Source organism: Arachis hypogaea, chromosome 20, assembly GCF_003086295.3.
Source record: "Arachis hypogaea cultivar Tifrunner chromosome 20, arahy.Tifrunner.gnm2.J5K5, whole genome shotgun sequence".
Lineage (NCBI taxonomy): Eukaryota > Viridiplantae > Streptophyta > Magnoliopsida > Fabales > Fabaceae > Arachis > Arachis hypogaea.
The window spans coordinates 86,859,597-86,879,160 of record NC_092055.1 but is presented as its reverse complement, the minus strand read 5'-3'; the positions used below and the strand labels follow the sequence as shown (position 1 = coordinate 86,879,160).

At 38.4% G+C, this 19,564-nt stretch overlaps 1 non-coding gene across 1 annotated transcript; it reads left to right on the top strand.

Annotated features, from left to right (window-relative positions):
* Positions 1-370: 370 nt before the first annotated feature.
* LOC112788571 (small nucleolar RNA R71) lies at positions 371-474 on the top strand. Its single transcript, XR_003195931.1, has one exon. It is a non-coding gene; the product is annotated as a small nucleolar RNA R71 (small nucleolar RNA).
* The last annotated feature ends 19,090 nt before the right edge of the window (positions 475-19,564 follow it).

Here is a 19,564-nt window from a genome sequence, read left to right as displayed (position 1 = left end):
CCCAATGTAGTTGGCTTGCTCTTGACTACCCTCTGCTTTTTCATTCACTCCTTCTTGGGTTGTTGATGAAGTGGAGATTGCTGCTACTTGGTTCCTCTCCATCTTCTTGGTGAGGTCAGCCAGCTGCTGGGTAATGAGCTTGTTTTGGGCCAACAGAGCATCTACAATGTTTAGCTGCATTACTCCTCTTGTGTTCCCTCTTTCGGAAGCATAGAAGTAGTCGTTTTCTGCTACTGTTTCAATGACATCTATATCCTCCTCAATGGTTTTCTTCTTGTTCAAGGATCCTCCGGATGAATGGTCTATGGCCTTCTTTGACTCATAAGAGAGCCCTTCATATAAAATGTGCAGCTGCACCCATTCGTTGAACATGTTAGGTGGACACCTCCTTGTGAGGTCCTTAAATCTCTCCCATGCTTCATACAAAGTTTTACCATCTTGTTGCCTGAAAGTTTGGACCTCAGCTCTCAGCCTATTGATTCTTTGAGGAGGGTAAAATCTTGCTAAGAATTTGTTCACCACATCTTCCCAAGTTGTCAAGCTTTCCCTTGGGAAAGATTCCAGCCACTTGGCTGCCTTGTCCTTAAGTGAGAATGGAAACAAGAGCAGTCTATAGGTGTCAAGATGAACACCATTAGACTTCACTGTGTCACATATCCTCAGGAAGGTGGTTAGATGTTTATTGGGGTCTTCTTGGACACCTCCTCCAAACGAACAGTTGTTCTGAACAAGGGTGATGAGCTGTGGTTTAAGTTCAAAGTTGTTGGCATGGATTGTTGGCTTTTGGATGCTACTTCCACAATTGCCTGGGTTTGGATTGATGTAAGAGCCCAAAACTCTTCTATCCTCCCCAGCATGATTTGCTCTACCTCCTCCCCCATGGTTGTGATCCTTTTCTTCATGATGGTTTTCCATGTTGTCTTCCATGTTTGGTTCAAAGAATTCCTCCTCTTCCTCAGCACCAACCACTTTCTTTCCTCTTGCCTCCCTTCTTAATCTAAGGAAGGTCCTCTCAGGTTCAGAATCGAAGGAAGTTGAAGCTCCGCTTCTTCTCTCTGTCATACAACCATAAAGTGCAAGCAAGAAAAGATATGTGCAGAAAGTATTTTTGTCAGAATTACTGTTAGTTGTGGGTGATGCAATATATCAAACAGTTTGTGGGTTAGCAAACAGAATTGAAAATAACAAAGAAAAACAAAAGAGTAGAGGGGGAAGGGAAGAAGTTTAACTAAAACAAAAAGTAAATCACTCAAACAGAAAATAAAATTCACAAAAGAAAAATGCTCAATCTAGTGATCTTCCAATTTAATCATTGTTGATGCACAATCAATCCCCGGCAACGGCGCCATAAACTTGATGCGGGTGGAAACTGTCTCTCAACAAATTTCCTTCGGCAAGTGTACCGAATTTGTCGTCAAGTAAAAACTCACAATAGCGTGAGGTCGAATCCCACAGGGATTGATTGATCAAGCAACTTTATTTAGAAGAATGTTCTAGTTGAGCGAATCTTGAATTTGGGTTGAGAGTTGCAGAAAATAAAATGGCGGGAATGTAAATAACAGAAAATTAAATGCTAGAATTAAAGGACTGGAAGTAAATGACTGAAAGTAAATTGCAGAATTGTAAATGGGAATGGGGGATTTGCTCATAAAAGTAAATGGCAGAAATTAAAGAGAATGGGTAAGATCAGAGATGGGGAGTTCATTGGGCTTAGGAGATGTTGCAATTCTCCAGATCAAGTTCATTTTCATCTCTTCCTCAATCAATGCACTCATTGATCTCCTTGGCAATCTTAATTGATTGAATTACAAATCCAATCTCTCAAATCTTGATCAATAGCCAATTCCTTGGTCAATTGCACATGAGAAGAGATGAAGTATGGTCACTGATTATACCACATGCATTTCCCAAATCAAGTATTGAGAGGGTTATAGTCACATACCCATCCAAAACCAATTTGGTCCAGCATGAGAAAGCATTTCTAGCTTGATCTCTTCATTCCTCTTTCAAGGTTCAGAAGTGATCCAAGTTTGAATAGCTTTTTTTCCAAGATAACTACCCAATTGGATGAAGATCAAAAGCTTTCAAGTAAAATCAAGAGAAAAGATAGAAGAAGAATAATGAAAATTAGTATTGATCCATTAAACTACAACCGAGCTCCCTAACCCAATGAAAGGGGTTTAGTTGTTCATAGCTCTAGAAAATGAAAACAAAGATGGAGAATACATCATAAAACTAGAAAATGCAGAGAAGGTAAAATACAGAGAGTAGTTCTCTTTTCCCCCCAACTTCCAGAACTCCTAAACAATTCAAAGCTACTCCTATATATACTACTTTTCTCATCTTCTAGTTGGCTCTTCAAGTCTTGGGCCTTTGGATCTTGAGTTTGAAGCAGTTCTCTTCTTCATTTGGGCTTGGCTTTACTTGCAGAGAGAAAATGTGAAGTGGGTAGAGACTTTAGCTCAGGACGTTAGGGGTGTTAACGTTTAGTGAAAATATGAGCTCGAGAACGTTAGTGACAATCAACTTTCTCACTAACGTTCCTAAGTAAAAGCCACGTTAACTTCAACGTTAGTGGCACAAACGTTGCCACTAACGTTGCCTCTAAGTCCTTCGCACACGTTATTGAGACTTAACATTCCCAATAACTTTGAAAAGCCCCCTTTGTTCCCACGTTAGAGCCCACGTTAACTTAGTTAACGTGGCTCTTTAACGTGGGCTTGCCATCCTTCGAGAACGTTAGTGACACTCAACATTGTCACTAACAATCCAAGGTGCCCCTATGTCTCACGTTAGAGTCCACGTTAACTAGATTAACGTGGCTTCTAACGTGGCCATGCTTAGCCATCCCCAACGTTAGTGACAATGTTGAGTGTCACTAACGTTGGCCATTCTTTCACTCATCAACCTTAGCTTCCACGTTAACTAAGTTAACGTGGAGGTTAACGTGGCTCCTTGGGGGGTTGTGTGGTTGCTTCCAACGTTAGTGACAATGTTGGGTGTCACTAACGTTGTCGACCACTCTTGCTTCTTACGTTAGCTCCCACGTTAACCAAGTTAACGTGGGAGTTAACGTGGTATATTTCTCCTTAGGCCAACGTTAGTGACAATGTTGAATGTCACTAACGTTGGCGTTTCTCCCACCTTCTAACGTTAGAGGCCACGTTAACTAAGTTAACGTGGACTCTAACATGGCCATTTTTGACCATTTGCCAACGTTAGTGACAATGTTAAGTGTCACTAACGTTGGCTCAACTTTCCCTCTCCACGTTAGAGTTCTCGTTAACTTAGTTAACGTGACTCTTAACATGGTCAATGATGGCTTCGAGAGCGTTATTGGCAATCACTTTTCTCATTAACTTTGCAAGTTACCTCCCATTCCTTGCTTCCTTTGGTCCTAAAATCAAGCAATAGAGTGCATCAAAGTTCTAGTCCAAGTCATGGGTAATGCAACATACAATTTGTCACTAAACTCATGCAAAATCCTCATGAAATAATGTAAAATGCACAATGTATGCTTGAATCAAGGTGTAAGTGAATATCTAACCAAAACTAGCTTATTTCCTAAGGGAATGCATGAAACTATCCTAAAAACAGTAATGAAAAGGTCAGTGAAACTGGCCAAGATGCTCTGGCATCAACAGATCATTCAAATTCCCTCATGGAGTGGTGGAAAGCTTGTTGGTGAAAGTGGGAGAGTTCATCTTCCCTGCAGACTTGGTGGTGTTAGATATGGAAGAGGATGTAAATGCCTCAATCATCTTGGAAAGACTATTTAGTATTTTCATGATTATTGATGTTTTCTTGAGTTATTATTATTGTTTTTTTTGCAATTGTTAGTCTTAGATTTTATTAATTCTTGCTATTTAACCATGCTTTTATTTTATGCCTTCTAAGTGTTTGTGAAAATGCCTGTCTTAGCTTTAGAGTAGATTTTGAGCATTCTTGGCTTGATCTTGAGTCATTAATGTCCAATTTGGATTGGTAATCTAGAATTGTTAGCTAATCTTGTTTTCATTAATGTTACTTATGGAATGGGATTAACTATGTCCAATTGACTTTCTCCCGATGTTGGAGATAATGAAGTAGAATTATTCTTGGTAATTATTGTGTTATGATTAATGACTAAGATAGAAAACTTTAATTCTCAATATTTGCTAGGAATGTCTCCTTAGTATTTGTTATCTTTAGTTGTTTGCTTTACTTTCTTGTCATTTAAATTCTTATCTGCTTATCTGCAAATCCCCCTGATTCTCATAACTGATAACACACATAACTCACTGCAATTCCTTTGAGAGATGTTCCGAGATCTAATACTCTTAGTTTTTATTAGTTTGCACTTGTGATAAACAAAATTAAACTTTAACGGAGAGTTCATTGTTGGTCTGGACTATGATTGCAACGAGATTCTATTTTATTAAAAAATTCTAGACTGGTATAAATTCCGCCATCAAATTTTTGGCGCCGTTGCTGGGGAGTTGCAATGTGTGCTTGTTATTGGTTATTGTAAATATGTTCATATTTTGAATAGTTTTCTCTTTGTTTGTTTGTTTGTTTGTTTGTTTATTTGAGTTAGTAGTTAGGATTTTGTTCATATTTTGAATATTTTTCTTTTTTGCAATGAATTCTCACCCATTTGGCTATGAGTTTGACTACAACTATGTTGTAGGAAGTGAGAACTTCAATGATGGGTTACATTATGGATCGTGGAATCAAAGTTGGGAGGAGCCTCAATCATATAGACAAACTTCTTGGCAATAACCTCCTCTGATTTCTTATGGTTACAGTCCACCCCGTAATGTACACCAATATGAACCAACTCCTCAACATTTTTATCAACCTTACTCACAAACTTCATACCACTAAACACCTCCATATGATCCTAACACATACCCACTATACCAACCACCATATTAGCCGTAACCTTCAGGAAGAAGGAGGGTGAAACTCTTTATGAAGCTTGGGAGAGATACAAGCTACTGACCAGGCAATGCCCTCCGGACATGTTCTCCAAATGGACCCAACAAAATATCTTTTATGAAGGCTTTAGTGAGATATCCAAGATGAGCTTAGATACTTCTACAGGCGGTTCATTGCACAAGAAGAAGACACCAGAGGAGACTATTGAGCTTATTGAATTGGTTGCTAGCAACCAATATTTATACTCATCTAACAGGAATCCTGTGAACTCTGAGACCTCTCAGAAGAGAGGTGTGTTGGAAGTGGAAGCTGTTAATACTCTTCTTGCTCAGAACAAGCTTATGTCTCAGCAAATAAATCTACTTACTCAGCAGATGGGTGGCATGCAAGTCTCATCTATCAACACCCAAAATCCACCTCAAGAGGCCTCCTATGACATGGCAAGTAATTTTGTGCAAAATAATAATTATGATTATACTCAATTCCCTTCTGAACAGGTCGATTACATAGGGAGTACTCCTAGAAATCCCAATAATGATCCCTATTCTCAAACCTACAATCAAGGGTGGAGAAATCACCCAAATTTTGGGTGGAGAGACCAACCTCAGAGACCTCAGAACTTGAACAATCATTCTCAAGGCGGCTTCCAACAGAACAATTATAATAACCGCCAATTTCAGTCTCAGTAGGCAAACTCTAAATCCCAAGAGGATGCTAATTGGGAGATGATGAAGAGTTTTGTGTAGGAAACTAGAGCATCAATCACGAATTTGGAGATTCAGATGGGTCAAATAGCCACACGAGTTAATGAAATTGATCAGAGGACCACTAATAGCCTTCCTGGTAACACAATTCCAAATCCAAGAGAGGAATGCGAGGCTATCACCTTGATAGATGGACAAGTGGCAAGTATGGAAGCACAAGTTAGTGAGGAGCCCATTGAAAAAGAAGCTCCAGAGGAGAAGAAGGAAGAAGTAGACCATGTCCATCCAAAGCGTGCAGAGAACCCATTCCCAAACTCTCTTGACACTTATCCTACATTGCCAAAGGCTCCTGAGTACAAGCTTAAAATGCCATATCCTCAGAGACTTCAAAAGGAGACCAAGGACAAGCAGTTTTCAAAGTTCTTGGAAGTATTCAGAAAGTTGCAAATCAATATTTCTTTTGCTGAGGTCTTGGAGCAAATGCCTATTTATGTCAAGTTCATGAAGGAGTTGTTGTCAAAGAAGAAGCTTTTAAAGGGAGATGAGACAGTGGTCTTGACTAAAGAATGCAATGCCATCATTCAGAATCACTTACCAAAGAAGATGCCAGATCCAGGGAGCTTTCAAATTCCATGCACCATTGGGAGCACAACCTTTGAGAAAGTGTTATGTGATTTGGGAGCAAGCATCAATTTAATGTCCCTGTCTGTGATGAAGAAGCTGCAAATTCAAGAGGCACAACCCATGAAGAGAGCATTACAGATGGCAGATAAATCTATGAAGCCTGCATACGGATTAGTGGAGAATATCTTAGTCAAAGTGGGTAAGTTTTTCCTCCTAGCAGATTTTGTGATTCTTGACACAGGGGAGGATGAGAACGCCTCTATAATTTTAGGAAGACCATTCCTAGCCGCTGGAAGATCTTTGATTGATGTAGAAGTGGGTGAATTAGTGCTTAGAGTGCATAATGAGCAACAGATCTTTCATGTCTTCAAAGATATACATTCAACAGGTGCAGAAGAGAGGTGCATGCAAACTGAGCTTATTGATCCAAACCTTCAACAACCCCCTGATGACGGACACCAGAATCTGCAGCTCCAACTTCCTTTGGTGAAAACAATAAAATTCCTCCTGACATCAAATCTAAGTTTGGTGTTGGGAATGAATCATCCACCAAGGAGGAGGTTCCCAAAAAGAAGAAAATACCTAGGGATGGAGAAACAAAAAGATCCCCACTGAAGGTTTCTCCCTAGGAATGAAAGTGGTGTTGACTAGCAATCCAGTATGGATTTATACAGTAAACAGAATCCTCTCTGGAGCATATTGAGCTACTTTATGGAGACACAGGAAAGAAGTTCACAGTGAGGGGTGAAGAGCTGAGCCCCTATGATCCTCCTCGTTAGAGGAGCTGACCGTCAAGCTAGTGACGGTAAAGAAGCGCTTGTCGGGAGGCAACCCGATGATTTTGTATCCTTAGTTATTCTTTCGTTGCATTGATTATAGTACTTGTTTGATTTTTTATTGATTTTCTACTATTTTCCGTTGTTTTACTTGTGTTTTGATCATGCAGATATTTTAAAACAGGAACCAGAAACTTAGAAAAATTTTTGAACATTCTGGAGGAGGTTGATTCTGCCAGTTTCACGCTGAACTTGGGATTTTCCAAGTTCAGCATGGCATGTACGTGTAATTTGGAAGGGAGTCTCTGCCAGTTCCATGCTGAACTTCGGATTTTCCAAGTTCAGCATGATTAGAAGCGTACAAGGAGGGAGTTCTTACTGCCAACTCCACGCTGAACTTGGGCTGCACCAAGTTCAACGTGGAGAGGCGAGCTTATATCTCTTCATTCAATATCCCGCACAGATTCATCCCAAATCACGCCTAATCCCCTCCGATCCCCAAATCATTTCAAACATACCCCTTTCCTTTTGTTTGTCCCAACCCATCAATTCCCCATTTATTCGTATCCCCCTTTCTGATTCCCTTTATCCCATTCCATATCTCAACCATTCAAGCCTTGCACCATTTACCATTCACTTCCCAATATAACCCCAACGCCACATACCCCCCTTCCTATATATGTTTCCCCCCTCCCTATATATATATATATATATATAATCATATTACTATCCCCCTATATTTATATATATACGTTCCCCCCCCCCTTTTATATATATAAATAAATAATTAAATCAATAAATAAATCATTCTATATATATAAATAAAATAAAATAAAAAATAAACAAACTATATAAAATAAAATAAAATAAAATAAAATAAAAACTATATATATATATATATATATATATATATAACTATATATATTTTAATTATTTTAATCTCTCTTGTCTTTTTATCATTTGATTTTTTACACTAATATTTATTTTTACTCCTCCGTCTGTCTTTTTATGTCCCACTCTGTTTTCAGTTCTTCTTTGCTTGAGGACAAGCAAACTTTTAAGTTTGGTGTTGTCGCTTCACTTGTGAATTTTCTGTTTATTTTAATGACACCAAAGGGAGGCAAATCATCTCTACGGAGGAGCACAGCCAGAAGAATGAGATGGCAACTAGGAAAACTGAGGTAGTTAAGTTCCTTTCATTCTATATTTCCTCCCGTTCTTATTATGTTATATTCCGGTTTTTTACTATTTTGTTTTTGTTATTGCATGATCAATTGTTATTTCAATTTCTAAGTTCTAGTTTAATTTACTATTTATTTTGCTATTTGATTTTTATTCTGAAAGGGTATCTCATGTATTACTCACTGAGCTTGAAATCAAGAAGAAAAGAAAAGAAGTGGTGTATTGCATGAGAAATTGAGTTTATATTAAAGAATAGTCTTATTTACTTAAATGTGATGGTATTATTTGTGATTATGAATGAATGACATGAATAGTGCATATTTGAATTTGAATCAAAGGATGTTGATGTATAAGGAACAAGAATTTAGAGAACTATTATGACTTCTCTAAAATTAGTGAAAGCTTAATCCTTGAAGCAAAAGAAATAGCAAAAAAAAATAAAAGCAAGATCCAAGGCTCTGAGCATCAATGACTAAGGAGGTCAGACATGATTAAAAGCTTAAAAGAGTTGTTTCCTTAGTCATATGCTTGTGGTGTTCTTGTGTCAAGTAATCCTTGAGACAGAATATTTAGAGTCGAGACCAAATGCATTTGGCAGAGTATGCCCAAGGCTTTGAGCACCACTGTCTGGGAGTAACTGAAAAAAAAATCAGAACTTAAAGAGAGTTCCCCAGTTAAGTGCTTGTGGTGTTTTTGTGTCAAGTGAAGCTTGAGACAAAAAATTTAAAGTCACGACTAGGCTCAAGGTGCAAAGCACCAAAGAAAAGAGAATTAAAGGAAATTTGCTGTGTTCAAGGATTAAACTGAAGTAGAAAGATCAGAGAATTCGTAATATAACCCGGATTCTAATTCCGAATGACAGTGATAGTCCTCTGATTCAAAGGAGAGTGAGATGCCAGAACTATTCAGAATTGCAGGAGATAAACACCACTTTAAGGAGAGACATGAGTATAATTGAACTCCCACTTCTCATGCAAATACACATATTGATCATGTACTAATTTTGGTTGCTTGAGGACAAGCAACAATTCAAGTTTGGTGTTGTGATGCGTGAGCATCTTATCTATCTTTTCCTTGTGAATTTGCACTTGAATTTCTAAGTTTAATCAAAATTTAAATATCTTTTAGCCACTATGGATGCTACTTTGAGTTGGCACATTTCTATTTATTTCAGGTAGCATTTGGATGGATTTGACGGAGTTTTGTAGTAGAAAAGGGAGAAAGCGAATGATGTTGTCAATCCTGACCTCCTTGCACTCAAATAGGAATAACTTGAGCTACAGAGGTCCAATTGACGTGATTTTAGTGGCATTGGAAAGCCAACATCCAGGGCTTTCCAACAATATATAATAGTGCATACTTCTTCTCAAGCAACCTCTGCCTCCTCCACGTTGAACTTGGTCCCTATCAAGTTTAGCGTGGAACTTGAAAGCTCCCACGAACGCGTACTAACCATTCCACACTGAACTTGAGAATTTCCAAGTTTAGCAAGGATCCAAAGCTCTAAAGGAAGAACTACACCTCATCCACGCTGAACTTGATGATTTCCATGTTCATTGTGGACCTGAACGAATCCAATGATCCCTCGTACAAGGCTACGCAGAAAATTTAATGAATTTTGATTTAATTTTATTTTATTTATAATTAGGAAAAGATATTATTTTATTTTTAGAAAATATATTTTATATTAATTAGGATAAGATATAAAGGGAAAAGAATCAGCCCTTCGGGCTTTCTCTTCTCTTCTACCTCATTCTACAATTTACAGTTTACCAGAATCCTTATTTTCTCTCTGAACCGTGAGCAACTAAACCTCCATTGTTAAGGTTAGGAGCTCTATCTATTGTATGGATTGATACTATAATTTTTCTATTTTAATTCATGTATTGATTTCTATTTCAAGAATTGTTTTCGTTCTTTATCTTATGAATTTAGGTGGAACGGAAGTATGACCCTTGTTCTAATTGAGTTCTTGTATAACTTGGAAAAGCTCTTTACTTGAACAACAGCTTGAAAATAATTTCTCCTAAACTTCTAATTATCTGGACTTAACGGGATACATGACATATACTCCTCTTATATTTGGGTGATTAGGATTTTTGTGGCATATAAACTAGAATTGAACTTCATCCTCTAATTGGAATTAAGTGACCAAGGAATTAGCAGTTGATGAAAGTTAGAGTAGACTAAGAAGGTCTAAGGAATTAGGGCTTAGTCATATATAGTTTGCCATGAATTGAATCTTGCATGATTAAAATATTTAGTAAGAAAAGTCAATCCGGAAGATAGATATCTCTAAAACCTTAACTGTTTTCTCCATTTATATTTCACCTCAATTTACTGCTTGCTTTCTGAATTTCTGAATTTACTGTTTATGTTTTTGAACTCTTAAAACATCATTCTCTACTTGTCTAACTAAGTAAATTAATCAACCATTGTTGCTTGGTCCATCAATCCTCGTGGGATCCACCCTCACTCACCTGAGGTATTACTTGGTACGACCCGGTGCACTTGCCGGTTAATTTGTGGGTTATAAATTCCGCACCAAGAACCATTACCATTCCAATACCAATACTCCCAAGAACCACTATATCCATATACACCACCTCAATATTCTCACCAAGACAAACCACCTTCCAATTATGACACCGTTCTTCTATATAATGAACTCTCTTTTTCACCACCCGCTTCGCTGAAAAAAGTTCTCCAACCCTTAATGCAAGAACAAAGAGATCGTTACTCTATTATCCAAAAAAGAGACGAAGATCAAAAGGGGCTAGAAATCATGATGGCTACCATAACTGAAGCTGTTCACTGCTTAATTTCCTTACATTCGTGTGATTAAAGCATCCCCATTGAAGAATGTGGAGGATCAATCGAAGAGCATAGTGAGGAGAAGAACTTGGAGTTTCAAGGAGAAAAAGAGGAGTTAGAGCAAGAATGGCAATGAAGAGAGGAAGTTGAGGCAATTGAACCAGAAGAAGTGGTTGGAGAATTGAGGGAAATTGATCAAGAAGTGGATTCCATTATTAATGATTTTTTGTCCATACTGATTAATCCCGTCAATGATCTTGTTGAGGCTTCCCCCGTTGAATTCGAAATGGTGTTGGTGTAGATTTTGTGCAACCTCAGATATATGGCTTGAGTGATAGAGACGAGCTAAAAGAAGTTGGTGAGGAATAATTTGAATTTGAGGAAGCTTAGCAAGAGGTGGATATTGAAGAATCTTGTCAAGTGGTGGGAGCCCTTCAAAGAGGACGGACGGGAGTGAAAATTGGTTTGTCAAGACCATTGGAAACTGATACAGAATTTACAAATCAATTACCATAGAACTACCGGCAAGTGCACTGGGTCGTATCAAGTAATAAAACTCACAATGAGTAAGGTCGATCCCACGAAGATTAATGGATCAAGCAAACAATAGTTAATTAATTATTATAGTTAGACAGTTCATAATTAGGTGATGAGTAATCAAATGGCAAGTAAATAAAGCAATAAAATGACAAGAAAGTAAATTGACGGAAATGTAAATAACTTGGAATTTAAATTGCAAGAGAAGTAAAGTACGAGAAAGTAAAGTGCAAGAAATTAAAGTGTAAGAAAGTAGACAACCATAAAGTAAATTACAAGAATTAAGAATAAAATGAACATTGGGATCAAGAGATATTGCAATTCTCCAGACCAAATTGCTTTTTTCATCTCATCTTCAATTGTGCAATTCATTAATCTCTTGGAAAATCATAAGTGATTGAAACCCAATTCCTTGGTGAATCAATCTCTCCTAACTTGATCAATTGTCAATTTCTTGATCTAATTGCTCATGAAAAGAGATGAAGATTGGTCCCTGATTTGGAGCCACACAATCACATAAACCCAAATTATGTGTTGATTACATGTCATAATATCAATCCCAAACCCAAATTTACACAATTGTGACAAATAACTTCAAGCATGATTCTATGATTCTTTTCCGAAGGTTCACATAGAATCCATGTGGATTCAACTTCATTCCCAAGATAATTGAATTCTTAAATTGAAGAATGAATATTCTTTCTAGCACTAGAGCTTTCCTTCCCAATGAAGAGAATTAGAAACTCATAACTAAATATTTACAAAAGTGGGTTTGAAAGAAAATGGAAGAGAAGAAGAGTGTGAGGTGTGTGAAGAGAGAGTCCGAAGACTCCCCCTAGGATAGTGTGTGTATATGATGAAACTAAGGCCTATTTATAAGCTATCCTAAATTACAAATTCAAATGAAATTCCAAACAAATAACAATTCAAATGAAAGCCTTGATTGATTTGTAATTATGGACTTGCTTGCTTGAATTTTGAGTGGACATTGAGTAAGAAAAGTAGACCAAATTGAAGTTCCAGGGTGGCTTGGGCGTTATTAGCTCCTAACGCCCCTTTTGTTGGCGTTGCCAACACCCAGAACCTAGTTCCTGGCATTAACTAGATCGAGCACTCCTTATCTTGCGCGTTAACTTCACTAGACACGTGTACGCACATCCCATACATATGCGCAACCCACGTGTACGCGCAATATCACTTGTCACACGTACGCGTGGCCAATGCGTACGCGTGAACACTAAAGCTTGCAATCCCAACTCATCGCAGGTATTATTTGAAGGTAACGTAAATTATGTTGGGCATTGCCAAAGCCCAAAAATTCCTTCCAAGGCTTGTCTTGGCGTTCTTTGAAGGTAACTCCCTTGTATCTTGGCATTGCCAACGCTAGAGCACACTCCCAGGGGCCTCTCATTATGCATGAGTGTTGTTTAAAGACAACTCTAGCTGAAGCTTAAGTTGCCAACGCCTAAGAATTGCACTCCCAGGATTGTGTTCTTGTGCATGGGCATTATTCCAAGGTAACTCCCCTTACATTGGCGTTGCCAATGCCCTCTACTTTGTTGAGTATTTTTTGGGCTTAAAGATGCCTATTGTTTGTATCCCAATTTCATGCCAATTATAGACTATTATATATTGTTAGAAATCTCTAAATGTCAGCTTTCAAACCCCACTGAAAGCACATCATTTGGACCTCTGTAGCTCAAGTTATTCTCCGTTGAAGAGGACAAGGTCAACTTGGCAAGGTCGCAGGCGTTATTGTGGATAACGCCCCTTATAATGGGTGTTGCCAATGCCAGCTTCTGAGGCTCAAAATAAATGTCCACCCTATACTTTTATATATTGTTGGAAATCTCTGGATGTCTACTTTTCAACGCTTTTGAACTTGTGTCATTTGAAGCTCTGTAGCTCATGTTATACTCATTGGAAAGTGAAGAGGCTAGCTGGCATTACTACAGGGTGATTCTATGCTCATCTTTGCAATTTTGTGGTGAATTTTTCCATCAGATTTAGTTTTCATCATTTAGTGCCATATATGGTTGGAAACCACTAGATTCTTACTTTGTAGTGCCACTAGAATCACTCATTTGAAGCTTTGTAGCTCAAGTTATCCTTGTTGGAGTATGAAGAGATCAAGGTTCCAAATCCTCTTTGAATTCTCTTTGAGTTGGCGTTACCTTGGATAACGCCCCTTTCGTTGGATTTACCTTGGATAACACTCCTTATCATGCTTAATGGGCCATAGGCCAAGTTTTTAAAAGTGTGGCCTAAGGTTCCACAGCGTATCCAAGTTTCAAAGCGTGTCCAAAATCTCCTCTCTTCTTCCTTTGAGCTTGTTTTGTGCTTTTTGCTTCTTTTTCAACCATTTTCTACAAAATTCATCAAATTAAAGGGATCAAAGCAATATAAGACTTAAGCACCAAAACAATCAACAATTGAGCAATATGAATTAATTTTTTATATGAAAAAGCATAGAAAAATACCCCATATTGTGCATGCATCAGAGACTTCTCCTCCCAAGTCACTATCAACCCTTATGTCATGCAAGTGGGTAAAGTTCATATCCCTTAGCTTTCTTATTCTACTTGAATATGGTTTGCTTGAAACGAATGGTCAACTTAGGGCTCTTTATGGAGTGAAGTGTAAAAGAGAGATGGTTAGTGGTTGGCGTTGTAAACCAAGGCTCATTAAGGTTGAATCTTCGAGGTTCAATTACAAGGGTTGGAGTAGTGCTCGATTGATTAGGTCTAGAAGAGTTTGGTGCCTAAATGAGAATTCTTCTTGATTCTCACCCGAGTAGAATCACAAGAATCAACTAGAAGACGAGTGTGAAAACAAGGTTTAGGACCCTAGATTACAAGATGAGAATCAATTTTGGGAGTTCTTGACTTGTGTGGAACTTCATCAGAGTTTGGTACACATGATTGGAAATTCTGGAAATCAATGGAAGTCCAAGCATTAGTGAAAGTTCAAAGATGAGTTTAAGCACGAGCCTCCTTGATTAGAGCTCTCCAAAATATCCAACTTAAGAACAATAAACAAAAGTGCTAGCTGGGAGAAATTCCACCATGGTAAAACCTTCCAACTTCACTTCTTTTTATCATTCTTGTGAATATTTCTCTTAGATGTTAGCTTGCTTGGGTAGGGTTTGATTTTAAGTTGCATATTTGCGTAGATAACAATCTTAGTAAAATTCTTGTTTTGAATTGCTTGTTTAAAGAGTTGAAATAGTTTTTAGAAGTTAGAAATTTTGTTAAATTTGGAGTTTAAATTCTCTTAGAATGTAAATAGTAAGTTAAGGAGTCTTGGATATGCCTATGTTTGAAAAAATAAAATCATTCATGTGTACGCATGCCTAGTGATGCGTACGCAAAACCCAATTTTTGCCATGTCGCGTACGCAACCCTGTCTCACATACGCGTCATAAGTGGACAGAGGGTTTTGCTCACGTCACGTGTATATGACTCGCATACGGACACCCACAATTTCCGTAGACATGCGTACGCATGGTCTTTCATGTGTATGCAAGAATTCAAAATCCACCCCCTTATACGAAACCCTAATTCACATCAACACACCCCTAACGTGCACTTTCTTTCTTCTTCCTCGTCAACCCTCCATCCCATCACCTAACCTTCTTTATTGGCCTACCATCGCCCACCCCATTACCTTAGTGCCGCCACGGTCAACCCTCTATTCTTCTTCCCCCTTTTCACATTCCCTCTCCCTCTTTCTTCTATTAAGCCTCTCTCTTCCCTCTTCTCGCCGCTGTTACTGCCACGACACCATTACCGCCGACGCCACCGACGACCAAACCAAATAACACCAACTATATCGCCCTCTTCCTTCCATTCCTCTCCTCTCTGGTCACCCCTGCCCGTGGCAATACAGAACTAGACACAACATTTTTTTCTACCATTGGGTTCACTGCCGCCATCTACCACCTTCATTGGGTAGCTGTAACTGCTTGATCACGGAAATTACTGTACCACTACAATAATTCCTTCGGCAAGTATACCGAATTATCGTCAACTAAAAACTCACAAGAGTGAGGTCGAATCCCACAGAGATTGATTAGTTGAGCAACTTTAGTCTTTAGGATATTCCAGTTGAACTAAACATTAATGGGTAATGATTGAAAAGAATTAAGATGACAGAATTATAAATGACTTGGAAATTAAACTGCTGAAGTAAAGCGCAAAAATGTAAAGTGCTAGAAACTTGAATTGCATAAGGTAAATGAAGGTAAAAAGCAAGGAATCTAAATGACTGAAGTAAAGGAGAATGGGTGATGAACAGAATTTAAACAAAGCTATAAAGAATGGGAAGATAAGAATAGCGAAAATTCATTGGAGTTAGGAGATATTGTATTCTTTGGATCAATTTCATATAACCTCTTCTTCAATCATGCAACTCATTGACCTCTTGGCAATCATGAGTGATCAAACCCCAATCCCTTGGTAATTCAATCTCCCAGATCTTGATCAATGGCCTATTCCTTGGTAATTCCCACACATCCTCATAGATCCAAGTAGTGGGTAGATCTAGCGTCACAATATCCAATCCCAAAACCCAAATCTAATCAACGTGAGAAAGGATTTCAAGCATGATTTTATGATTCCTCTTCCAAGGTTCACATAAAACCCAATTACATTCAATCTATTTTCCAAGATAATTGAATGTTAGAATGAAGAACGAAATGCTTTCTAGTAAATCAAAGAGAGATGAGGAGAGGAGGAAGTTCAATTCAATAGTGATCCATCAAGTACAATAGAGCTCCCTCCCCCAATGAGAGGGTGTTTAGCTACTCATAGCTCCAGAAAGTATAAGAGATGGAGCAAAGTATCTAAGAGTGCAAAGTGAAAGTAAAAGTGTCTAAGATGTAAAAGTTTCAGTCTCTCCCCCAAAGTGAAAAGTAAAAGTTTTTACTTAGTACCCTCTTTCAGATATTTATACTACTCCTAATTTTGAAATAAAAATTACAAAAAGGAATGAAAAATACAAAATTTCCTAACTAACTCAGATTGAGTGAAGGCGTGTGGAGTGGCGTGCCACATGAGGTGATCTAGCGTGCCACGCCTCCTTCAATGCTTCCATTCAACAACCTTGGCATGCCACGCCCAGGCATGGCCCTAGATACGCTAATGATGAGGGTTGGGCGTGCCACGCCATCGACCACGCCTTTAATGATGCTTCCCTTTCGCTCTCTGAAGAAATGAATTGGCGTGCCACGCCCATTATGCTTGATCAAACTTGCTTTTTGTGTACTAAGCCTGGCGTGCCACGCCCATGCTTGGCGTGCCACACCCTCGATGTGATCTCTGATTCTTTTCTCTAGACAGTTGGCTTGGTGTGCCACACCCATAATGTTGGACCAGGATTGCTTTCAGTTTGATGAGCCTGTCGTGCCATGCCCATGCTTGGTGTGTCACGCCCTTGATGGTGCACAAACTTCTTTCTCTGGAGAAGTAACATGGCGTGCCATGCCACCACACGCCAGTTTTGTGACTTTAGCATGTCACGCCTTCGAGCGTGCCCATGTTGTTGCACCATTCTTTATTTTCTGGAAATTATGCCTGGCATGCCACACCCATGTTTAGCGTGCCACGCCTTTTATATTGCATTGAGTACCCCTCTCTGTAAGATAAGACTGGCGTTCCATTCCCAGGGTTGGCATGCCACTCCCATAGTATTGTGTTGAGAAGCCTTTCCATAGAGTAGAACTGGCGTGCCACGCCCATAGTTTGCGTGCTACACCCATATTAAGACTTGAGCAAACTTCTTTGGATAGTAGAACTGGCGTGCCATGATAAACCCCATTTGTAGGATTTATCTTGTATTGACTTTAGGGGATTTTTTGACTTTTTACCCACATTTATCCAATGAAAAAGCATGCTTTCATGATTGTCTCCTAATTTGAGTTTAAGAGTGAAAACATGCTTTCTAGGTCTTAAAATGGCTAAATTTAATTTGCCTTGATTCCATTAGATGCCTTGATATATTTTTTAAGTGATTTCAGATTTAGGAGGCAAAGATTGGATCAAGGAAATGAAGGAAAAGCATGTAAAAATGGAGAACTGATGAAGAAATGAAGGAATCGCAAAAGCTGTCAAGCCGACCTCTTTGCACTCAATCGACCATAACTTGAGCTACAGAGGTCCAAATGATGCGGTTCTAATTGCGTTGGAAAGATAACACCCGGAGCTTCAAAATGATATAAGATTTGGCATAGTTGCATCGTGGATAGGGCTTCGCACGTGCACCGTACGTGTATGCGCCGATGGGTGAACTTGATCCACTTAATGCAACTCGTGGCCAGTGATTTTAGAAGCCTTGTGGGCCCAATCCAACTCATTTTTGATGCTATTTAAGCCAATGATTGAAGGGGAATTAACATAATTTTGATCATTATTTTAGTTTAGATTAGTTTTGGAGGGAAAGTTAGTTTTTAGAGAGAGAAGCTCTCACTTCTCTCTAGGATTAGGAATTAGGATTAGGATTAGTTCTTAGATCTAGGTTTTCATTCATGCTTCCCTCTACTTTTGCTTCTTAATTCTTTGTTGTTGCAATCATCTTCTTCTATTCTTTTGTTGTAATTTCCTTTATGTTGCTTGTATATTTTGTTGTAGATCTACTCTTGTTCCTTCTCTTTCCTTTCAATTCAAGTTGAGGTAATTCATAATAATTGTGCTTCTTTTAGTTGTTGTTGTTAATTCTTTGCAATTAGTTATTGTTAAATTTTACTCTTGTTGTTGATTTACTATGCTTTATTCTTTTGCCTTCCAAGTGTTTGTCAAAATACTTGAGAAGATGTTAGAGTAGATTTTAATGCTCTTGGCTTGGGGAGGTAACCTAGGAACTCTTGAGTTACTAATGTCTAAGTGATTGACGATTGGGAGCCATTAACTCTAGATCTCACTAATTTAATTGGTGGAGAACTAGGACTTATGGACTTGGATTGACATAGCTTATTTGGCTTTCCTTTATTAGTTAGAGGATGACTTAATGGGGTTGATCCTTGCCAATTCTCAAGTTGTGGTTAGTGATAGGGATAGAGATCCTTGACCACCAAACCTTGCCAAGACCTTTTGTTATTTGAATTTCATTTCCATTTACTTTTCATGTTTCTTATCCAAAATCCCAAAATATACAACTCATAACCAATAACAAGAACACTTGTTTGCAATTCCTAGGGAGAACGACCTGAGGTTCAATACTTTGGTTTATAAATTTAGGGGTTTGTTACTTGTGACAACCAAATTTTTGTATTAAAGAATTATTGTTGGTTTAGAAGCTATACTTTATAACGAGACTTCAATTGTGAATTCTAGACCATACAAAAATCCAATCGTCATGCCACACCTAGGGTTGGCGTGCCATGCCCATAGTATAATGTTGAGCAACCTTCTCTGGAGACTAAGCCTGGCGTGTCACGCCCATGCACGCCAGCATACATGCCCGCAGTAAGACTTGGCGTGGCACGCCTTCGAGCACGGCCATGTTGAGGTTTCTTTGGTGTGCCACGCCCATTGACATACTAGCCTCGCTTGCTCAAAAAGGCACGCCCATACACACGCCTGGTCTTCTTTGCTTGCTTTCTTCTTCTTTTGCTACTTCTCCTGAAATTCATATAAGAACTAATTTCAAAGTAATGTTCAACTAACTCATGATATAGCTATTAATAATGCATTGAATCAGTGAGAATTTATCAATTATATGGTCCTTTATGATGAGAAAGGACGTACATGATGCAAGTTATCACAACAGCAAACTTAATTTTTGCTTGTCCTCAAGCAAATCAGAGTTATATGTGAATTGTTTCACACTTTTGAGACTTGACCTTCAAGATGATGCAATTAAGAATCAGAGATAAAGAATAAGTATATAATCATGCATGAACTTTGTTATTTGCTTTCATATCAAACTGAAACCCTTAGACCTTTGAGGATCTTCTTTAAGTGCCTGCTTTTAGAGCCCCCTTTATGGATTATCACCTTGAAATAGTGATGG